Source organism: Ipomoea nil, unplaced genomic scaffold, assembly GCF_001879475.1.
Source record: "Ipomoea nil cultivar Tokyo-kokei standard unplaced genomic scaffold, Asagao_1.1 scaffold2387, whole genome shotgun sequence".
In the NCBI taxonomy this organism is placed as follows: domain Eukaryota; kingdom Viridiplantae; phylum Streptophyta; class Magnoliopsida; order Solanales; family Convolvulaceae; genus Ipomoea; species Ipomoea nil.
Window position 1 is genome coordinate 786,703 of NW_017618815.1, and position 18,701 is coordinate 805,403.

Consider the following 18,701-nt stretch of genomic DNA (forward strand, 5'->3'; position numbering starts at 1 on the left):
CGCAAATTTACAACGGAATTTTTTCCGTCGCAATTCCGTCGCCAATTTGAAAACAAATATTCCGTTGCTATATTATTTTTTCCGTCGCATTTTGGCAACAGAATTGTTTTCTGTCGCGATTCCGTCTCATTTAGTGCAACAAATATTCCGTCGCAAAGCTTATATTCTATCGCGATTGCGTTGCATTTTTTAATTACTTTTAAACAAATGTATTTATAGTTATTATTTTTAAATAGTAATATGAGCTTTTAAAATATTAATATAAAATTATAATGACATACCAAAACAATTAATTCTAAAAAAATAACATAATTTTAAAATATTATCAATCCTCATTAAGTTCAAGTAATAATACATCATCAATCCACATTTAGTAACTAATAATAATCAATTCAAGTCTAAACAACAAAACAACAAAATGCGATACATGCAATGAAAATCTACCACCTATAACCAACAAATAGTAAACTAAAAAATAATATCCAATGCTCATTTATCCGATATAGCAGTCATTGTAGTAGTCAACCCTTTGAACTTAGGCAAAGACAAACCAATGCTAATATCCGATGTTTGGTCCTAGCCATAAACCAATGAAACATCACATATATCACCATAGCCAAACCAGTTTCTCAAATTTAATGAGCCTTCAAGTGACCAGCTTCTAGCCTACAAAAGAACTACAAAGCATTATCACAAAAGAATGGAAATTGCTAAGCCTGAATTTTAAGAGTAGCAAATTTGCAATCCAGAATTTTATCTCTTGCAACGCAATTTAAGTAATTGTGTTGCACCTTATCTATGCCACACATGGTTCTCCACTTATCTTTGAGATCAGCTGGGATACAGGTTGGATGAAACACATGACGACCAAAGTCTAAGATCTTCCTCCAAGGCATATTTTTGTTAGCCGTTGCTGAGAATTTATGAATATCTTCCTCTTCAGTGCTCCACATTAATTAATTTTTTGTCTTCCATTTGGAAATTGTGTTGTCCTGCAGTAGCAATGAAATAAGTTCACATCAGAAGCAATGAAGTAAAGAGAACATAGAAAAGGAGTATAAAAATATTTATATTAGAAATAATTTGCACTGTAAAAGGGATTTAAATATTATTATGTAGGAATAATATGTGCACATAAAAGTAAGTTATCTTCTCTACTCTCTAAGCTAGTAGCTTAATACTCACTGCCATGTTGAATACTCACTGCTATTCATGAGGCTTTGGTTTCTAGATTTCTTTCAAAGACATCAAAACCAGAGTATAAAATGGATGTAAGCATACAGTACATTGAATATCCAAAATTGCACTTGAGCCAAACAACATTTCCAGGTGACATTTTAGATGAGGGACATACCTCATCATCACTCATGAAGTCCAACTTCCGCACAAGGTACTTTTGGATTAAAAAAACTGGAATACTCCCATCCCTGCGAGAAAACAACCAAATAAAGACACAAGCCATCTTGAATCACTCAAGTCATACCATATGTCCATATCAATGAAAAAAGAGTCAGTATGTAACCAGGTTCCCTCATGCCCATTTTATAACAACCAAAAGTGAAGAAAAATGATTTTTACAGCTTTCTTAGCAACATCCTTTTCAGCATCACAATGTCAAAGTGGCATACTAGCATCAATCATAATTATTAATTAATTAATTAATCAAAAATAAAGCTAAAATCAAATAGTAAAAATTAAACAGTAGAGATTAATACTTTAATTTTTAACCTTTTCAAAATGAAGTCTAGAAACAATCTCTTCAGAAAAACAACATCACCGAATGAGCATCATTAATTAAGCATTACAATTAGTATCATTAGTCATTACGCACTAAGCACTGTAATTAGCAGTACACACTCACATAATGATTTGAAATTGACAGATTGCTAATTACCAGTAAATAGAACATATTGCAACACAAATTAAAGAAAAAGAAAGAGGAACCAGAGTAGTTAGCTACGGAGGTGGTGGCTAACTTATTGGATAACCAAATACAAATTAATGAAGAAAAATATAACAGTCATATTTACAAGATGTTATCTGCAAAAGAGAGAGAGGTACAGACGTACAATAGTTGGAGCCTGGGCGTGGCAACGGTGGCTACGACGGTGAGGATTTGAGGGGGAGGCGCGATGGTGGAGACCGTGGCTACGACAGCGAGAATACGAGGGAGAGGCTGTGGATAGGAATTTGAGCTGTCGTCCGATAGCTATGGCGGTCTTGAGATTGAGGTCATGGATGCTAATCTGCAATGGAGGCAGCTACATAGCTTATGGCTATGGAGGTGGTGGCTGCGAGGAAGAAGCTACGAAGGTGGAGGCTACGGCGGCGGTTACGGAGGTTACAGAGGTTGTGGTGGTTGCGGCTCACTCGAGACTGGAGACAAATTCATTTGAAGAAATATAGAAAGAAGCAAACCTAAATAAAAGAGATTGCCTTAATGTTCATAATTATTAAGAAAAAACAAAGCACTGCCGTTTTGAAGTAAAAATTAAAAACACAATTGCGACGGAATAAATTCCGTCGTTATTCCATCGCAATATTTATTAATTTACAAAAAAATTCTTTGTTTCGCGACGGAAAGTAAATCCATCGCCTTTTCCATCGCTAAATAGACGACGTAACTTACACCCGTCGCAAATTTCGTCGTGAATATTTTGCCGCCAAGATTTCGCGGATTTTATTTTTCCTTTGCGCCAAAAATCGCGACGGAATTAATTTCCGTCGCGAATTCCGTAGTTAATTTACAACGGAAAGTATTCCGTCGCAATTTCCGTTGCTATATTGCGACGGAAAAGTTTCCGTCGCGATATTCCGTCGCGATTCGGGATTTTTCTTGTAGTGATTATACTCTCTGATGGGAGCTGAGTGTCATTGAATTACCTAGCTTCAATTCAGGATGGCAAATAATTGTTTACATATAATGAATCATGGTGCATCAAATGGTACATTATATATAATTATATTTGTAGTTTCATCTTTTTTAGGTACGATAAAATTTTGAAAGCATAATATCACATGCACCTACTAGAACAATATCGAACTTTACAAATATTAAAAACTCAAATACGGCACATTATACATATAGTAATGATAGTATTTATCATACAATACGTTAAAATACACACAACTAGTGTCATGTGTACATATTACAACATACAATTGTTGCTCTGTGACAAAATGACTCAAGTCATTTGTATGTATAGCAACATTTATTTATTTTTATTACATGATAGAATAAGATTTACAATATGATGCACTATTTTGATGGTATGAAAATAGTGCAGGATAAATATATATTTCCATTTAACTACCACACTTATATAGGCAGTAGCACTGGTGATTCTGACAATACCACTTGTGGCCCCCCTTGCCTTGGCACCAATTTTTGCACCTCATCGGAGGGCAGCTGCCGCCCCAACTTTTGTGTTTCATTCAATTCTTTGCTTCAACCATTTGTGTTTCTGTATTCATATATGATTTCACAAAAAACATCAATAATCCTCGCTAATAACAAATAACTTCGTACTAAAAGCATAGAAATAGAGAGAACTCAGCTCACCATATGATGCAATGAGGATGAAGCAGACAAGGAGAGCGACAAAAGTCACTTTGTTGAGTTTTGTAAGAACCATTTCGATCTTTTAATTTTCTTCTTCTTTTTGTTGTATGAGGAAGTGTGTTATGAAAATTTAGGTTGTGAAGAGGGTATTTATAGGAAGCTGAAATACTAGACATACATTATTGTTTAAATAAATAAGATGTCTTAATTAGTTGAATGGATCAAATAGCTTTTAATAGTCAGTAAATTCATATATTAAAATTGAAGGAAGAATCAAACATATTGTCGTTATGAAAGTAACAGCGCACAGCCCTATCCTTTTATGTTTTGAATATTATTAAAAATATTTAATTACTTTCAATAATCTTGAGGTATTTAATTGATTACAATATTGTGGTTCTAGTCAATGTAAAAGATTAAAAGTTTAATTTATTTTTATATTTGATTTCTATAATGTGAGATGCCCTTTAGGTACTTGATGATTTCTTAGGTATTTCTTGCCAAGAAGAGTTGTTAGTTAGTGGTGCATGTTTTGGGGTTGCCCCTCGTTTCCTCATATAAAAAAATTATTTAATAAATATTTGATTAATAATTAAAATAAATGTCCATTGCCAAGATAGTCAAAAATTAACCATAATAATTGGTTTGATAACTGCAAAGTTTTAAGTTTAACTTCTTGTTGAGGATATTTAGTCGCCTTTATAATTTGAACTGGTCAACTATGAGTAACTTAGATTGTTTTTACCTATCATTTGTCGACTAAAATCACAAAGCGAAATTTATCCAGAGCGTGCCTTTAGATACCAGTTAAAGGCTTTCCCATAAATCAAACTGTGATAACAAAATTAATAAATATTCATAGGACATTATTATTTTAGTCAATTAATTTAAGAGACTTTTTCTTGAATTAATTAATAATATCATTTCGTACGATCATTATATTATTCAAAGTGAGATTATAATCTATATCCAATTGTTGATTGCAAACTATTCATACTTATATATATATATATATATATATATATATATATATATATAATTGCTAATAACGATTAAAGGGACCTATATTTTTATTTACTTTTCTCGAATATTGAGTTGGACATAGTTCGTTGTTCAACAACCTAGTTCTCAAAAGACAATGATATTTATTCTACTACCTTGCCTACGCTCGCACATACAAAGGTAACTTTGACTATTACACAATTGATTAACAAATTAACGAATATATCCAATTATGTGATAATAAAAAACACAAAGGCTTGAGTATGAACTTCACCCTAAATCCAAAAATAAAATTTAAAAAACAAAACATTATTTTGGTCGCTCGTTGCACAAGATCTTTTTAGTGCGGGTGTTTACCTTTCCTGTGTGGTTTGTTGGTCCCGGTAGAGTTAGAACGAGAGTCTAGAGGGGAGGGGGGGGGGGGTGGGTGAATAGACTCTTCTCGATTTTTGGTAGATTGCAACCTTTCGGGGTTGTAGCGCAGCGGATAAGTTAAGTTGGTTTTAGTTGCTTTGCACAGTTTGAAATTTTAAGACAACTTTCGGTTTAGACGAATGATAATGCAATGCTGGAAAGTAAAGCACGAAAGTAAAAAGATAGAGAGACGAGAGTTTTTATAGTGGTTCGGCCAACTTTGCCTATTCCACTATTCTTCCACAACTTATGGAAGGTTTGCACTATCACTCGTTAGTACAAATACACACAAAAGCTTCCTTGATCACTAAGCCGGACAGCTTCCTATAGGTTTTTCAACTCCGCGAGTTTACTTCGCCTCTATAATGTCTTCTTCAGAGTAGAGGTTGGTAGAAAGAAATTTCTGATTTCTCCAACACGGTGAAGTCTTGACTGAATGATGGATGATAGCTTCGTACAAGTTGCAAGACTTCTTCAAGGTGGAAGATGAAGATTGATGAACTTCTTTAAGAAATCTTCACGCCTTGAAAACTGGTTCACAAAAGCTTGGTAATAATGTGAGCTCATACAAGAGTTTTTTCTTGAGAGTATTGATCGAGCGAAAAGAACCAGCACCTTCTAAGTTGATGAAAGTGGGTATTTATAGGTGTGGGAAATTTCATCCGTTGGAGGGAGATGAAATTTCAAACCTATTATCCAATGGGTAAGGACCGGGGAGCTTGGCGCAATAAATGCTCCATTAATGCGGTTTGTACCATGTAGCCGTTGTAGACATGAACAACCTTAGGGTTTTTGTCTTTTAGCTTCTGAAGTGTAGTACAACTTCATTTAATGCTCCTTGGTATATGTGTCCCACACTTTAAGGTCGTTTTTGTCCCCATGATGGTTGATAACCTGAGGTGATCTTTCGTTGTTGAGGCCTTTGATCTCGTGCTCTTTGTCTCTTCTCGCTTTGGTAGACCTAACTAAGGAACATAACTCGTTTTCGTGTGTTTGTCTAGCTTAACACGAATTACAAGATGAGTTATGGCAACTTTCGTCTATAACGAAAGCAGCGATGGAAATAACGAAAGTTAGGGGTCTACATTCTAAGTTACATTGGTATCATCAAAATCCTAATACAAGAGTTCCTAACAATTTCCCCCTTTTTGATGATGCCAAAACCTATACTCTTCTCATAAGGCTGGTAAATATCCCATAAAGGATTCTTTATTTCAAAACAACCATTATCGAGAGTTTACAAGTCATTTCTAAAGACAATACAAATTATTGACAAGACACTGACAATAACTTAGACAAAAGACACGAAAGATGTAACAACGAAGAATTCATATATAGATAAAACACTTACAAAAAGTTTAAGGAGAGCAGAATGTAAAGTATTTTACATTTCTAACAGTTTCGCCTTTAGCAGCTTGGCCTCCTTTAGTTCACGGTTGTCTCTTTCTCTTTGCTCCCTGAGCATTCTGTCACAATCAATATCTTCATTGATACGATCTCTGAAAACCTTGATTGGGTTCGTCTTGACTAGATCTTCATATTTTCCTTTGATGTTGAGACTTATGTAGTTGTTGTAAGCCTCGAGAATGTTTTCTCCTTCTACAATGCCTAATTTCCACCACGAGATGAGCTCGAAAGATTGCATTCCTTCTGTGTAGCTTTTTCCAGATTCGGCATGAATTTTAAAAGCTGCATTGTATATGACTCCTGGTTCCGATTCCTTGGTCACTTTCGTGACATCTTTGATTAGCTCCTTTACTCGTTCTCTTTCCCGAAGTTCGCGCTCTCTTTCTAGTGCTTCCTTTTCATGCTTGTCCCATAACTCTCTGTTAGTTCTCTTTATCCTTTCGTTTTGAGAGCTTATGTGGTATTGCCTTGTACAGTTATCTTTTGTCTTCATCCAGATAGGAACATTGCATCCTTCGAAACGTTTTCCGCTTCCTTCTTCATAAGGCTTAAAATCAACAAAATTTCCCACACCGTCCATTGTTACAGTTTTATCTCTCATAAGCTTTTTCCTGAGGTTCTTCCTTTCTCTCTTAGAAAGTCCACTGAATATGTATTTAGATTTAGAACCAAAAGATTGGCGAGGCTTGATAGAGTGACTTCGGGATTGTGACGGTTGATGATCACGAGACGCATGATGTCTTGATTGTGAAGGTTGGTGATCACGAGACTTGGAAGCTGGAGGTGGAGGCAGAGATTTTATGCTTATTCTTTCAGAGTCTCTTTGTGTATCCCTATGATGATCATCATCCTTATCATCAGGATTCCTCTTTTCCCCCTTTTTGGCATCATCAACACATGTAGTAAGAGCTGGGGGAGACAAATTGCTAATAGCAATCAAGATGTCTTGCACATATCCAAGGATATGGAGCGAATACTGGCCCATTTGATATGAGTTATCGTGTGCAGTCTCAATCTTCGTGCATGCCAAATCAACTCTCTCTTTGAGACTGTAATGAGAGTGCTTGATTTCATGCTGTTGACATGCCACCTTGTTCACAGCAGTTTGAAGCTCATGAAGTTCTTCTGCCAATTGAGCTTTATAAGATCTTTTCGGTTGAGCTGACGACTGCGGTTGAGGTTGAGCTTGAGGTGGAGGACGAGATTGAGCTTGAGCAGCCATAAGTTGGTCTACTTTCTTGGATAATTCTTCTAAGGTTTGGGAATCCTTGCGGCGAAGGGAAAGATATTCTTGGTGAATAACTTCGGCTGTATGAACCGTGCCCATCATTAGGTTCATGATGCGGCGTGGAGACATTGGTGGAGAATCGACTTCGATGTTTGTGGGCAAAGTATCCATTGGTTCCTCACGAGGTGGTGCATCCTTTTTGCCACCACTGGCTGAGCAGATAAGAATAGATGAGGTATCCAGATTTCCCTCACGAATTGTAGCATCTTCTCGCTTGATTGGAGATTTGTCCATGTGATCAACATGGGGGACGATAGCACGAGATAAGTCTTCAATAGGTGCATTTGAAATTTCTTCAGCATGAGGAATTATAATCCGAGGGGAGGCTTCAACCAATCCACGTGCTATGGAGTTCTCAGGCCTAGGTGATGCTTCCCTTTTGCCATCACTTTTTTAGGATGAATGTTGAGATGAGGTTCTTTCGGGTAAAGGATGTAACACCCCCCTAAAAACAGGCTAGTTAAAAACCTTAAACATGCAGATAACACAACTAAACAACAAACATAGCGGAAGACCAAAAGGTAACTGGATAAACATAAATCCAAGTCATAGGGTGTTATGCCACGTTCACCAACAAGGATGAACGCTACGGCAATATCTGCATTGTTTACAACTATCCAAAGTCTCAAAAGTCTAAAACTAGAGCGGCACACAGGCCATAGAACAAACGGGAGAAGCTATGCTAACAGGCACAAGACTGCGCACTCGCCTAGACATCACCTGAAAGAACACAATAAAACATGGGACGACGCCCGGTCAGCGAATAATGCTGGTAACCCACCAATACATGTGAAATAACATACATAAGTAAGATATAAGTTGTAAAGCCATTTTCGAAACGGAATACATAAGTATATAATTACAAAACCAAGATCAATAGTCAACACAAGACTCAACGTAACACTCTCAACAAGGATACGGGAACACATCCCAAAACCACAAAGGATAACCACAACACAAAAGATAAAGACAAGACCGATGGCAACACATGCCCTTGTGACTACACACGTCACAAGAAAGAGAATTCATAACCACGGCTACACAAGCCCTCGTGACATCACCCATCACGAGTTGATATGCCTTCCTTATGCCCGGTTCCAACCTTATGGCTACCCCCAACCTTGTATCTTCTTTCCAACCATTACCTCCAGGACCCCTGTACTTCTTAGTCCAATCTTTTCCCTCCTGGGACCGTCGTCCCCCACCAACAAACCACCAACAAGACCACCAATTTCATAGTACACGAGGGTACCGTACACACACACGGCAACACATGCCACCCAAGAATCACGTGAACCTTATACAAAGGTCACAACTCCATAATCACGTCACGGCCACCACGAGGACCGCTGCAATACCTTGGTGACTAGTGTCCCATTGCACTAATCGTGCAATCCAAGTAAAGCCACGCACACGCATCACACCACAACAGAAATCAGTCAACGGATCACAACGAAGATATGAAACCATATTCAATTAAGGAATGGGTCACAGCCCAACAACAACAACGATGAATAACACAAGTTATCATCAACCAATAGGAAGGTACAAACAACACACACGCTAGCATTTAAACACCGAACTAGCTTGCTTATCAAACGGGTAAACCAAATGTAGTTCCGAAGAACACATAAGACTCATCACGGTTCAACGAAACACAATGTTGAACACTTAGCATGATACAAGACACCAAACTATATAGTTCTAGACATACGAAACATCAAGAAGACACTCAAATAGTTCCACAAAAGAACATCGGGAAGTCAAAAGACCAAATACCGAGTCAAAAGAATCACGGGGAACAAATCCCCCAACAACCACAATAGTGTACCCGCGGGTGGACCCACGGGTGGTGCCCCGCCCGTGGTTCCGCCCACGGGAACACATTCCCACAAGCCTTGTACCCGCGGGCGGGGCGACGGGTGGTGGCCCGCCCGCCGTTCCGCCCCCGGGTACATGTCCTGTACCACAAACCAACTTCGCGGATTTTTCATCTCCAACTCAAATTCAAGTCCAAAACATGCCAAATCTCACCCAATACAACAAAATGACTTGAATCAAAGGAAATGCCAAGCAATGGCACAAATGAACCCTAAACACAAGTTCTAGATATACATTTTCACAAGATCATGCATCAATACTCACATTTCATAGCAAAAACACATGTAGGTTCCAAGAAAAATGCACATAGACAACACTAAAAAGACAACAGCTTTTAAGAAAAGTGTTGTCTTTTGAATAGAAGACAACAGTTTGGTCCAATACCGTTGTCTTTGATGCAACACTTTTGTCAAAGACAACAGTTTTTACTTAATTGTTGTTATAAGTGTGTTGTCTTTGTGCATTTTGTGAAAAGACAACACCACAACGACAACGGTTTTTTAAAACCGTTGTCTATGTACGTTTTTTTTAAAAATAAGACAACGGTTTTTTTTAACTGTTGTCGTTGGTGTGTTGTCTTTACGCGCACTAGAATACACAACACTAGAAAGACAACGGTTGTTTAAAACCATTGTCTTTGTGCACTCTTTTTTTAAAAAAAGACAACGGTTTTATTTAACCGTTGTCGTTGGTGTGTTATCGTTAAGTGCACTCAAATACACAACACTAAAATGACAACGGTTTTATATAACCGTTGTCGTTGCGCGTTCTTTATTTGTTTAAGACAACAATTTTATTTAACCGTTGTCTTTGGTATGTTGTCTTTAAGCGTATTTGAATACATAACACTACAAAGACAACGGTTTTTTAAAACCGTTGTCTTTGCGCATCATTATTTAACAGTTATATAAAATAAAAATAATGATGTTAACAACAAGAATTGAACTTATAACCTCAAACTTAACAAGTAAATAGTCTAACCAATTAAGCAACACAAACTCTTATGTTTAAAAGTGTAACATCTGGTATATAACTGGGTCGTTTCTGTGTTGTTTGTGAAAACCAAGATAACAATTTTAGAAAATAATTGAGGAATTCCCCCAAGAAGAATATAACTTGAATCCTCTAACATAATAAACTAAGCTAAACCCACTAAGCCACACCAACACTTGTGTACTCAAGTGCAACATCTAGTATATGTGTTGTCTTTGAGAACCAAGACAATGATCGTATAAAATAGGTTAAGAATGCCACCACAGAGGATAGAACCTAAGACCTTTAACATAACAAACAAAGCTAAATCCACCATACCACACTAACTCTTATGTATTAAAGTGTTACACCTTATCTTTTACCTATAATTTAACAAAGAAAGAATACAATTCAAAAGTTAATTTAATAGTTCTATTTTCGTTCATATTTAAATATAAAATTATTCACAAAATTTCAAATTAAATTCATTAAAGTTTTATTTTCAATTATATTACAATTAAGACCAATCTATGATTTCAAAAAAATAATAATAATTATCAAGTATAAAATACAATATGGGGTGGTGTTCATAATGGTGCGGTATGATGTGTAGGGGTTAAGGGCGGTATGATAGGGGCCGGGGTTGGTAATCGACTCTTCCGGCTAGCGCATGACTAACAAGGTTAGCTATATGTTGGTAACCGGCCCTTCCTGCTAGCGCATGACTAACAAGGTTAGCTATATGTTGGTAATCGACCCTGAGGGCATTCATGGGACACGTGGAGAATGGATATGAAATAGTAGTTGATGTCATACAGTTAGCTATAGCCCATTTCTTTGTCCGCGATCTTTGTAATTGGGCCGCCAGCTGTCTGTGTAATAAAGCCCCCCATGAACTATTTTGCACCTAGCACCCCAGGTAATAAAACTACTATTTTCTTACCTCCCGTTCTGTACCTATATACCCGGTACAGCCCGAGTAATAAAACTACTATTTTCTTACCTCGCGTTATGTACCTATACCCACTACTATTTTGGGTGCAGCGCCCCGGATAATAAAGCTAATATTTTCTTACCCCATTCTATACCTATATACCTGGTTTATGGTGGACCCGGTCTCTATAAAATCATGAATATACTTATTTAATTTGAAAAAAAATGAAAGGTTATTATAAAATAAAAATAAAATTCCATTAAATTTTCCTAATTATATTAGTAGATAGTATATAATATATGTTATGTTATTCAAATTTTTAGTTAGAAAATTCAATTCCCTCCCAAACAAAAAAACTCACACGATCCTCACCTCACACTTAACGTGAACAAAATTTCAAAATTCCCTCCTAAACTAAAAAACTCAGACAACCCTAATCCCACACTTAGCGCTAAATAAAATCAATTACCTCTCACACTTAGCCGAAGAGTCCGGTCTCTGCCTCCACCCTTGCCGACGACGAAGCTGCTGCCCGGCCTCCGCCTCAGTCCCTGACGACGATAAAGCCCGGAAGACTTTTCTAGTTCCGACAACTGTGGACGACAGTCGAGGAGTCCGGACTTCGCCTTAGCCCCTGCCGACGACAAAGTTGCTGCCTGGTCTCCGCCTCAGCCCTTGCTGACAACGACGAAGCTGCCTGTTCTCCGCCTTAGCGTCCCCTGTGAACCAAGGTAGCGCCTCTTGTAATCTAGAGTCTTGAATTTCTGGTTTAATTAATAAATGTGAGAATTCCTCAATTCAAGTTAAGTTATCGTATTATATATATTTTTTACTTGTAAAATTGATGTGAAATCGTATAAGTGAAGTGGTAGAAAGAATAAAAATGAACAAGCTTACGAAGAATAAATAGGGAAGGTGTTGGAACGTTGTAGTGGGGAAAGTGAAATGAGGTTGGAAGGAGATATTTCTTGTTCATTATTTTTAATGCATTTTTTTCTTTTCCAAACTAACAGTGAATCCATAATGTGCTGGAATATTGTACAAATTAAAACTCATTTGAATATATTCCTTATGCAATGTGTTTCTTTTGACCAATTAACAGTTGCTGGGTACAAACTAATGGATTTTCTAGCTAGACATGTTGTCATCATAGATTGTTGTAGAACTGTGATATCAAACTTAACAATAATTCCTCTAATTATTGGGCATTTATCTGTTTTGACCCTCTATGCTGGCTTAAAAACTTGGAGTTTGGACAGTGTTTGACATGGTTACTGTAACACCCCGAAATTTTAAAACTTTTGAAACTTATATAATAAAGGTAGAATCTCATTAAATCCCAAAACATGATATAAAAAGTACGGGGTGCTATGCCACACCTGAGCTAGAGAACTCAGGTGCACAGGCTAACTAACTAATATCCTTAATAATGTAAATGCATAGGTGTGGCACGCAGGCCGAACAGGAAACTATCTACTTCTACGCTCCAAGACTCTAGCGCGCTCCAGTGTTTACTCCTCTGTGCCTGAAAGTAAAATATATCTGTTCAGCAAGAGATGCTGGTATCCCACTCCAACGCGTTGAAATACAATACATATAAGCATATATATAGATATAAGAAAAACCATTTCGAAGCATGAAGATATATCCTAAGAGACTCTAGCTTTTAAAACGGGGAATAGACTCGACAGATAGGGATAAGCACAGTCAACAGTCACATAATTCACAAGCACAGGGAACGGACTCGACAGATAGAGATAAGCACAGCTAATAGACATAATAAAGCATATACGGTTTTCTAGCATGTATCCTATGGTCACACTTTCACAACATTCGTAATTATCAAACCATCCATATCTGATCACATAGCACACTTTGTTGGCGCCACAGGACCAATCGCATGCCCATACATGAGGGTCATCGCATATAGCTCTGACACGACCCCACAGCACCCTGCCCCGTATCGCAACACGGAGGGGTCGATCGCAACTGACCGATGAACCGCAGCTCATCATAATGTTTGATCACAACCAAACAGTGGACCGCAGCCCAAGAGTAGTCATCTGACCGCAGCTAGGAATATGAACCACAGCTCATGTAAAACGTTTGATCGCAACCAAACGGTGGACCGCAGCCAGCTTCTGAACCGCAGCTCAGGAATAACCAATTTGATCGCAACCAAATTGGGGTATCATGCACACATAACACATAGCAACCACATGCAACCCACATTGACACATTGGGAAGGGGGAGAAATCGTATAACGAAACCTATGTGTGATCATCCACATACTAAGAATAATCCTAAGGGGTTCATACTTCTTTCACCTAGTCCAACGGGATACCAATTCAACTAGCATGCGATATATAAGACTCATTTATCCTACGAACGGTACCCGAAACATCAAACTAGACTTAGGCACGATAAACGGAGTCCATTGGGACACCACGAGGGTCGGGGGAACATCAAACGGGGAAGCCGGGATCCCGAGGAGGGGTAATTTCCAGCGGGTAGCCGGTGGCAATTTTCTGGGCAGCGGGTGCCCGGCGGGCAGTCGCCTGCTCGCTGCCGGCGATGTCCCTCCTGGCCGCGGGTAGGTGGCGGGTCCCCTACCCCCACCTACCCCCCACTGATTCTTTTTCACCAATAACGCCCTGGGAACCTTTGTGGAACCCGAAACCATGCTTAGACACTTTAAAACGCAATTGATGGCAACACGTAGACAATTAACGGGTCAAAAGCGAGAAACATACGACACATATCCTATCATGCTTTCTAAACATAATTAACACCCCAACATGCGAATTCCCACCCAATACGTTAAGAATAACATCATACGATTTTCACGTTACATCCTAGGGCTCTAATCACAATTAAATCATCAAGAACGTAATTCATCTTTTAACACTAAGAAACAATATGATTTATCAAGAATATCACACAATCATTAGGAATCTAGGTTTATCAGAATATTACACATTCATCAAGAATCTCTTTCCATCCTCAAGATTATCAAGATTACCCAAGAAAGCATAACATCTATTATCAAGATCGCCCCATCAATATCATAAACGAATCATCAATACACAAGAATGTAGAGGGATGCCTAGAGGGAGATTATAGCTTAGAAAATAGGTTTTGTTGAGACATGGGTTACCTCTTAGCCTTAATTAATTTCCTTGGCTATGAAGGATCTTTCTCTAAGTCTTTCTTCTTTCTTGATTTCTCCTAGGGGAATTCTTAGAGCTCCTTGTGTGGTGAGAAATTATTGTGGTGTGGGTTCTAGGTGTCTCTTATGTCCCCTATTTATATACCTAGGAGTCCTAATTAGGATCTAAATACTATAGGCTTGCTAATTCTATTCCTTTTAGGGCTAGGGGTTGGGTTTTAGAGGTGCGGGCCCACGGACTGTGGTGGGCCATTTCCAAATTAATTATTGTAATTTAATTCTTTCTTTGGATAATTGGTTAAATGATTAATTGGTTTTAGGGGTCGTAACACGAGGTGTTACACTCTCCCCCCCCTTACAAGGGGCTTCGTCCTCGAAGCCCGGTGTGTTAATCCATTCTTTCACCCCCGGACATCCCGTATTTTGGCCTCCTGGTTAGGAACGTGGCCCCTCGTTTTGTCTTTGCTGGGCTAGACTGGACCTCTGGTGTCGTGGTGATAGGGAAATTTTGGGTCTACCTTGGTTTCCTGCTCCGGAGCTGGATGCCCTGCGAGTGCCCAAGGTGGCCTCGATTGTTGCCACCCTCTAATCTAATGCGTGTGTCGTACGGATTAAGGACGAGAACCCTTCCTCCATGATTTGGTTTTGCCAGTTGAGTTGTGCTAGGATGCGCTCATTGACCGAGCCCTCGTCTTGTTCCCTTGGGTTCCCTCCTGATCGGGGGTGCGCCGATGGATTAGGCTCGTCATCCTCCTCCTGATCCTCATTTCCCTCCAGACCCCCACAGTCTTGCATTGGCCGTTTGAGCTTTTTGTTGGAGATGTCGAATTGGTCGACCAATTCTCTTCGCTCCTCCTTGGGTTTTAGGCAGATTTCTTCGAGGGTGAGGTATTGTCCCCCTCCAGTGTAGTAGATATCATTGCGGCGGAGGTTCTGGGCGTTAAAGATCTTGCCGTTTGCAGTCTTGACCTCAGTGTGGCTTAGGTCTACCCCCTTTTTCTCCATGATCCAACTTAGGATCATCCCGTAGGGCAGGCTAAGTCGGTTGCTCGTCTTGCAAAATTCCATGTGTTTTAGCATGAGGGCCGGTAGGTTGAACTTGATTTTGTGTTTCAAGAGGTAGACAAAAGTGCACTCTAAACTCCCCACGTCTTTGATCTTATTGTTCGTGGGCAAGAGGCTGTTAGTTAAAATCATAACCAATATCTTTTGCTCCGCCGTTAGCCACTTCCTATTCGGTCGCGTGGCCGAGGTGAACCCCTCCTCTTTTCCGAGTAGGTACCTGAGGTAGTCTTTGTACCCCGTATTTTGGGTATCAATCCACCCTTTTCGGTCGTAATTTGACACACTCGTGGTGGTCAATTTCAAGAGCTTGGCCAAGCGGCCTTCGGAGAGTATGATTTCCTTGCCTCGGACCTTGGTGGTGATTTCTAGCTTATCACCCCGTTTGGTGGCTACTAGATGTTGATAGAATTCTTTCACCAATTCAGGGTACGTATCCCCCTCGATGGTGAGGTACGTATCCAAAAGCCCTTGGTGGTTAAGCATATCGACCAATTCCGAAGAAAATTGGTCGGGTTCAAGGGCTTTACCTCCGATTACGGTGTAGCCGGCGTTGCTCCATTCCGGGGTACGGGTTCCGAGGGGTTTCTTTGGCATTGTGAAACTTCTCTCGGTGATGAAGTTTTCCGGCGAACTTTCCGGCGGGACTCCGGCGGGTTTCCGGCAGCGCGTTTTCTCCGTTGGCAAGGAAGGCGGCGGCGAGCCTGGCTTCGGTGATGGCTCGACGAGGGGAGGTGGCGGCTTTGGGGTGGAGTCAGGCAGTGTGTGGCAGCGGGTGGCGTCCAGGTGAGTGGCGGGCGGCGCTGGTGTCGCGGGTCCTCTTCGACGGTGACGGCGGCGTGTGGCAGGGTGCGGCTTGGGCGGTCAGTGGTGGTTCGGCTACTGGTGGCGGTGGTTTCGTGGGTCCGGCGTTGGGGGGCGTTGTGGCGTGTGGGAGAGAGGAGGAGAGAGGGAGAGGAAGTGAGGAAGAAGAAGAAGAATAAGAAGAAGGGTTTTTGATTTGGGGATTTTGTGGGTTTTAGGGATTTGTGGCGGTTTTAAGAAGGGAGTGTTCCCTTGAGGTTTTATGAAGTGCCCTTAGCCTAGTAGTCAAGACCTTGGCCTTGTATGTGGGAGGTCAAGGGTTCAATTCCCATTGGTAACACTAGGCTTTTTGATGGTGTGGTCCTTGTCTTTTTCCTTCTAGTGGTGGGAGGCTTGGTTTGTTTGTATAATTTTAGTTCCACCCCCGTAAGTTGGATCGAATTTCGATCTAATATTTTATTTATAATAATTCCGAAGTAATTAAGCTAAGTAAGTAGTCCTACTACAAAGGTGGTTACAAGGAAATTTGCCAGTTTATCCTAGACAGAACTCGTCTTCTTGGTTTTCTTCCGCGGGGTTTGCGTGGTCCTCATCTTCTGGGGTTAGGTTCCCCCCCTCGAGGTTGTCCTCGCTCCCGAGTTCGGCTTGGGTGCGGCTCATGACGAATATCTTTCCGGGAGCGCCGTAGTTTCCTTGGTGAGTGGTGCCCCCGTGTTGACCCATGGTGGTGGGGCGTGGCCTTTGGGGTTGAGTGCACTGGAAGGCCTTGTGTCCTTCCTCCGCGCAGTTGAAGCATCGCCAGGGATTGCCCATGCAATCCTTGCCTCTATGGCTTTTGTTGCATTTCGGGCAAGGGAAGCTCCTTGTGTAAGCTTCATTGTTCCCTAGGGGTGGTCTTTGGCTGGCCAGGTTACTCGGTCTTGTGTTGGTGTTGTTTCTTGTTCTTTTTACGGGTGGTGTTCCACCCCGGTGTTTCTCTTTCGTATCTGTTCTTGAACCCCACGTTGGAGTAGTTGGATTCGATAGAGATTTGCGGCACTCGAGTAAGCCTTGTTGAGGGTCTGAGGTCTCCTTACCACTAGTGCCTTTCGGGCTTCGAAGTTGATGCGCGATACGAACCTCTCTATCTTAGTTACCTCAGTGGGGACTAGTTCTGGCTCGAAGCGTGCTAGTTCGAGGAATCGCTTATGGTACTCCATGACGGTAGTCGTTCCTTGTTTCAAATGGAGGAACTCTTCGTACATAGATGCTTTTACATGTGTTGGATAGAATCGCTCTCGTAGTCGTGTTTTGAGGCTTTCCCAGTCGAACCCTGGTTCTTGTTGGTAAGCGGGCCCTTCGTGGATCCACCAAAGGTCTGCCTCGTGCCCGAAATAGAACGAGGCTATCTCTACGCGATGTTCTTCTGGGCATTCTACTAACCCCAAAATTTTGTCGAAGGTTCGGATCCATTCCTCCAGGATTACGGGATCTTCTTCTCCTGAGAACGTAGGTGGTCGATGATTTGAAACTTGTCGGGCGACGTCTGAGTTTGCGTTTGATGGGGGTGGTGGGGGCCTGTTGTTGCGAAGAGCCACGTCGCTTAGTGCCTGGGCGACTTGCGTTAGTTGTTGCAGAGTTTGGGTCAGGGGGTCGTGTGTGGCGGGTTCTGGAGTCCTTGATTGTTTTCTGTTTGGTGCCATGCTGTCGTCCTTCTGGGTCAACGTTTATAGGAATGTTAAGTTAGAGTCTGGTGCCCTTACTTTGATGTGTAAAGCGGGGAAAGTTTTCTTTAAATAGGGGAGGGACGAAGTGAGGGGAGGTTATGTGTAGGTTTCACAGTCTCACCGCGCGTCCTAAGATTCCTGAGTCCTATGTCCCTAAGTACCTAAAGTTCAAGCCTAATGTCTTAAAGTTTAGTTTTAAAAGTCTTTATCCTAGGGTCAAACTTAGGCTCTGATACCAACTGTAACACCCCGAAATTTTAAAACTTTTGAAACTTATATAATAAAGGTAAAATCTCATTAAATCCCAAAACATGATATAAAAAGTACGGGGTGCTATGCCACACCTGAGCTAGAGAACTCAGGTGCACAGGCTAACTAACTAATATCCTTAATAATGTAAATGCGTAAGTGTGGCACGCAGGCCGAAGAGGAAACTATCTACTTCTACGCTCCAAGACTCTAGCGCGCTCCAGTGTTTACTCCTTTGTGCCTGAAAGCCA

At 40.4% G+C, this 18,701-nt stretch overlaps 2 long non-coding RNA genes across 2 annotated transcripts; both read right to left on the reverse strand.

Moving 5' to 3' along the window:
• Nucleotides 1-416: 416 nt before the first annotated feature.
• LOC109152153 lies at nucleotides 417-2,221 on the reverse strand. Its single transcript, XR_002049361.1, has 4 exons — nucleotides 2,070-2,221; nucleotides 1,355-1,427; nucleotides 792-992; nucleotides 417-666 (listed from the first exon to the last, which is right to left on the reverse strand). It is a non-coding gene; the product is annotated as an uncharacterized LOC109152153 (long non-coding RNA).
• Nucleotides 2,222-3,054: 833 nt separating this feature from the next.
• On the reverse strand, nucleotides 3,055-3,686 carry LOC109152151. The gene is made up of 2 exons (XR_002049359.1): nucleotides 3,563-3,686; nucleotides 3,055-3,464 (listed from the first exon to the last, which is right to left on the reverse strand). It is a non-coding gene; the product is annotated as an uncharacterized LOC109152151 (long non-coding RNA).
• Nucleotides 3,687-18,701: the final 15,015 nt, after the last annotated feature.